The sequence below is a fragment of the Electrophorus electricus genome, chromosome 23 (assembly GCF_041902795.1).
Source record: "Electrophorus electricus isolate QZ-2024a chromosome 23, ASM4190279v1, whole genome shotgun sequence".
NCBI lineage: Eukaryota > Metazoa > Chordata > Actinopteri > Gymnotiformes > Gymnotidae > Electrophorus > Electrophorus electricus.
In genome coordinates this window covers 10,049,001-10,055,000 of record NC_137519.1, presented here as the reverse complement: position 1 = coordinate 10,055,000, position 6,000 = coordinate 10,049,001, and the positions used below count along the sequence as shown (strand labels likewise).

The window sequence follows — 6,000 nt, the reverse complement described above, 5'->3', positions numbered from 1 at the left end:
ACTGGGAACTGATTTCCTTTTATTTTGATTTCATTCCTTTATTTGTAGCTTTTGTGCTGCACGCCGCTCTCGCGAAAACTGCGCTGCGGATTGGGGAATTAGTGGAGAGGTCTCGCTCAGTGGTTAACTGGAAAACCAACATGCAAATAACTCATAGGAATATACACGGGAAAGGGGGGTGGGGGGAATGTATCAAAAGAAATCTCCAAAAGCCTCGCTGAGGGAATCGGCTCCCATGCTAAATGCTGAGCTAGATCATTAATTGCTGCACCAGAAGGACCTGTTAACAAGAGCTCAGAGTCTCTCCTCAGTATTTTCTCATCCTTTTCTTACCAACGGTGTTTTCTTTATTTCTCTCTCTCTCTCTCTCTCTCTCTCTCTCTCTCTCTCTCTCTCTCTCTCTCTCTCTCTCTCTCTCTCTCTCTCTCTCTCTGTGGCTGAATGAAGTTCTCTTCATTTCAGCTTACACCAGTGTGCCCACGGTGTACAGTGCACATGCCGTGTCTTAGAGTTCCATCAGGGCGAGTATATGAGAATGCTTACAGGGAACCTTATTCCTCAGCACATCAGCTCCGCTGCAACCAGGGAGGCCCCACTAGGGCCTCCAATTGGACCTGGGTTCAGTGCAGTGATTGGTTGAGAGTTACTCAGGCTCATGGGTAAACAGAAGTATATTCGTCATGTGATGAGAGTAACATGTCAGCTGCTGCTGTGTGTGTGTGCGCATGCAGTCTGGGGATGCAGAGTTCAGAAGTACTCATCTCTAGCCGTGCTTTCTTCCTTTTCACTCCCTGCAGAGCTCAGAGCTGCACATTCTACTGCTGACCTATCACTGTAGACATATGATGGATGCCTGCAAGTAAGTGTGTGTGTGTGTGTGTGTGTGTGTGTGTGTGTGTGTGTGTGTGTGTGTGTGTGTGTGTGTGTGTGTGTGTGTGTGTGTGTGTGTAGGTGTGTAGGTGGACTGGGATTTGGGGGCAGGCAGTCTTGCCCTCTGGAAACATGGTCAAAAAAGAGGTCATGACTTATGACACTGCAAATTATAAACAAATATCCCAAGATAGGTCATCCAGAAAAAAAAGAAGAAACAAAAAAGAACTTGAGTGTGCATTAAGCATAAGGATGCTGTACATCCTAAAGACACACACACACACACACACACGTATGTCCTTCACAGCTGAGCAAAGAAAGAGAGATTCTGAGAGAGACAGAGTGTCAACTTGCCCCTCTGCAGATACCAGGAGCTCCTCAAGGTCTTCCAGCCAATTAAAACTCACTAAACAACACCGGTCCACGTATCCTTCTTTTCACTGGGCACAGAGGAAGATATGAAGATATAAACAATGATGAAGTCATGTGTCTAGTGTGCGTGTGTGCGTGTGTGTGTTTCTGGGAGATATGGCTAGTGTCTCGGGTCAGGTCAGCATGAACTGTTCGTGTTACATTAGCACAATGACAGGCTCTCTGCTCGCATGGGGGGTGGGGCCTTAACTTCTGTTCTCCTCCCTCTGCATCAGAGGCCACGCCCCTGCTCTGCTTCTAGGCAACAGAATCCAGTCTGCTGTAACAGGAAACAGTGCTTTGCCTACCCTATCACGGGGGGATCACTGATACGATTAACTGAATGCCATCGTGTGTGTGTGTCAGGAGAGTATCAACAGGAAGGGAACAGATTAGAAAAAAAAAACCAAAAAACATTCATAACATTGAGTGTTGGAGTTACACTTGCAGCGGTGTGAAATATGCCACTGGCCAAGCCGGGCTGCGTTTTCAGCCAACAGTGGCCTCTCTGTTACACGTTCTGCTTTCCCTCTCAATCCGCAATCTTTCTCTTTCTTTCTTCATTTTTCATTGTGCTCGCACTTCCAGCTTTCCCCTTCCTACTTTTCTCCCCGTCTAAGCCCTATTTGTCTGCTGTAAGTGAAATCACTCAATTTTCGGAGAAGTCGGGGAGAGGACTTTGGACGGGGTGGACCAGGAGACGGCCACCTCCAAATAAGTTCCATTAATCACTGCACTCACTCTAATGTAACTAATATTTTACAATTAGAGGAGACAAGATGGAGCTCACTGCCATCTATCTCCCTTATACCACATGATCATCGATTCATAAGCCTGAGAGCACACACACACACACACAGACACAGACACACACATACACATACTCACACACACACACACACACGCACGCACACAGACACACACACACACACACAGACACATACGCACAGACACACACGCACGCGCACACACATACACATACACACACACACAGACACACACGCACGCACACACACACACACTCACACGCACACACATAGACACATGCACAACCACAGACACACGCGCACACACACACACACACACACACACAGACACACACTGACACACACACACACGCACGCACACACACACAGATACACACACACGCATGCACACACACACACACAGACACACACACGCACACACACTCACAGACACATGCACACACACAGACACGTGCACACACACGCACACACACACACACACGCACGCACACACACACATACACAGACACACAAACACACACACAGACACACGCACACACTCACACACACACGCACGCACACACACACACACATAGAGACACACACAGACACACGCACACACACACACAGACACACACATACACACACAGACACACACGCACGCATACACACACACGCACACACACACACACACACACAGACACATGCACACACAGACACACGCACACACACACACAGACACACACACACACACTCACACGCACACACACAGACACATGCACACACACAGACACACGCACACACACACACGCACACACACACACAAACACATGCAAGCACAAACACACACACTCATGCACACACACACACATGCACGTACGCACGCACACACACAGGCATGCACACATAAGCGCGCGCACACACACACACACACACATACACACTCGCATACACACACACACACAAACATTTCCTTTCACTCTCTATGACACAGATATAGACACACAGTCACAAATGCACTTAAAATCACACACACACGCACATGCGCTTACACTTACACTATATCCTCATACACATGCAAGTGCATATTTTTTTATGTAATTTTCCAAGCCTGGCCCTTAACCTAAGCCGTACCTTAACTTTAGTACACAAAGAGAAAATGTGTGTGTGTGTGTGTGTGGGGGGGGGGTTGTTTTTGTTTTTGTTGCTATTTTATCTTTAAAAAACTGGTAGCTTTTGTAAATAATAATTTTAAAAAGCTTGCTCCAGCAAGGTAGCCCAGACAAGGTGACTACCCCTGTTTTGCTCTGACAAGGTACGAAAACACAAACACACACATAAAAACATGCATGCAGAGTGTATGTGAGAAAGACCAGGGGGGACTCTTTGCTTCTGTAGGCAGTGGCAACGCATGTGGTCACACTGGGTGTGTGGCATTCACCAAGGGTCCATTCATACTGACAGACCGTCTATGGGTACATGTATATATGTAAATGTATGAGTGAGTGAGTGTGTGTGTGTGTGTGTGTGTGTGTGTGTATGTGTGTGTGCACTATGTGCATAACAATGCCAGGCTGATAAGATCAAATGGCACAGAAAAGCAACAAAAGTGCAGTTGTATAGACAAAGTCTCTTTCTGCATGGAAAGAATTCACAAAGGGTTTCTATTTGCCAGTTCTTTGGAAAAAAATAATCCCCCCCCCCCCCCCCCCCTCCAGTTTAGAGGATATTAGAACAAACAACTTATTGGCCAATCAGCCACATCATCGTACAAATGACCAATGTACAATACAGAGAACATTTAGAGAAACCTACAGACTCACTTTATCTTCTCTTTTATTCTCCCTGTAATCTGAGCATTTATCAGCATTTATCAGCGCCCCCGTGGTTCCCCGCTTTCCAGTACGACTGAAAAGGAACGACAAGCGACTGGTCAGACAAGACCTACAATGAACCAAGCGCCAAGCGCCCAATAGTCTGGTCTCTAGCCCCCTCTGGTGGCGACATGGGTGAAGTGCGCTGCTGCTGCCCGCCCCGGAAACTGCGAGCGAAATGAAAGCCAGCTGAACAAATGAGCGCGACGACAGGTTCAAGCGCGGGTCACCATCTGCCTGGCTACAAGTGCTGGCGCACTGCAGCCCCGCCGCGCAGTCATCTTAAACACATCCATCGCGTGCATGCACACGCCCGCACAACCGACTCCCCACCCCCTGCCCCTCCCGCGAACGCGCGTGCTTGCACACGCGCGCACAGCTGCACAATATGGCGCCAGCGTGCCGGGACGAAATGGAGATCGAGCCGCGGCGGGAGGCGGGAGGCGGGTGGGAGACGCCCGGAAAAAATAAAATTTATAAATAAATAAATAAATAGGGAGGGAAACCCAAGAGCAGAGGAGGAGCAGCAGCAGCACTGACCTCCAGTCAGGGTGAACCCCAGTCAGGGAGAATCTCCCAGCCACCAAGCCAGTACGAACCGTGAGAGGTCCTATACACGCCGGATGTGTTCAGTGTCGACTAGACACAGTATCTGTGTCTACTCGACGTCACGCTCTTTTTCTCTCCCTGGTTCTCCTTGTCTGTTGATGATAGAGTATATCTGGCTGGATGTGTGCGCATTGTGGTATTCAGACTTAGCTGATCCATACATCTCCGAGTCGTGACGTTTGTACCAGACGGGGAAAGCAAGGGGGGGGGCTAAGAGGAGACAGGAGAGCGAAACGGTTACTTTTGTTGCAGGATGTGAATTTTATTGGGACCAGGCCCCTCTACATCTGGTCTAGTGTTGTTCATCCGTTTAAAAATTAGTCAGGCACTGACCTTGGACGGCTCCCTTCTCTGGGGTCCTGATGGAGAGTTAACCCAAATATGGATCCCATCAGACTAAAGGAGATCGAGTTTCCTCCCTCTGAGACCACAAGTAACTCGCACAGAGAGCAGAGTAAAACAGGATAAATGGGGCCCAGGGTTGAGGGAACACTCCTACAAGATCCACCGCTGGGGGGTGAGGGGGTGTTGGGGGGGAGAGGGGAGGTCGTACAAGTGTGAGACTGTGCATGTGTTAACACAGTACACTCTGAGCCGTGGGTGACAGTTATCCTTTGCCACTGGGCCATGTCAGCGACAGAAGGATCGTGTAAATCCTTCTCTGAGGAAGGGGGACGGTGTGAGGGAACATGGTCCTTTAGAAGTACCTTTCACCTCCATACAGCCAATGACATCACAGACACATCAGTCTTGTCTCATCGCTGAAAATGGACTCAAATGACTCAAAGCAGGTCAATGAGGGCAAAGATCAAATACTCCATCACAATGTATATGGAGTCTTTCTGACACTCGGTGCGCGACCGTGGTATGAACAGTGTGCACGTAATGGGATGGAAAACACTTTATTTTGTTTAATAAAAGCTGTCTTTCAGAAGCCATATTTCTTAATATACCAGGTTTGCCATAAATATATAATCCTTGGCACACATGCATTAAATAATTATTCCTTATGGATAGAACAAGAGGAATAAGGAGAATTACCTTAGTATTGGTCTATAGAAAGGTCCATAAATGATACACAACTGGACATAAATAAATGTGCAAATAAAGGACTGCTATGACTGACAGACATAGGTACACACACACACACACACACACACACACACACACACACACACACACACACACCAGCGGTGGATGGGAGAACACTGGGGGATGAGCTGTGGTGTGTCTCTGGCTTTCGAAAGTTTAGACAGTCATACCTGCTAACATAAGCGCTCCATACAGATTTTCTGACTTACGCACAGTGTCGCTTTCACCCCCCCCCCCACCCCCATTCTCTCTCTCACTCTCTCTCTCTCACACACACACATACACACACACAACATGTGGAGAGACCAAATAAAGACGGGGAGAGGAGAATACGAGAAGAATTACTTTGTGTGCAGGAAAGTTTTCTTGTGGTGTTTCGGTGTATGTTGGCTGTGTCA

General features: G+C 48.0%; 1 protein-coding gene across 6 annotated transcripts in view; it reads right to left on the bottom strand.

Moving 5' to 3' along the window:
• znf536 (zinc finger protein 536) overlaps window positions 1-6,000 on the bottom strand; it is a 172,656-nt gene that overhangs the window by 9,833 nt on the left and 156,823 nt on the right. The window lies entirely within an intron of this gene.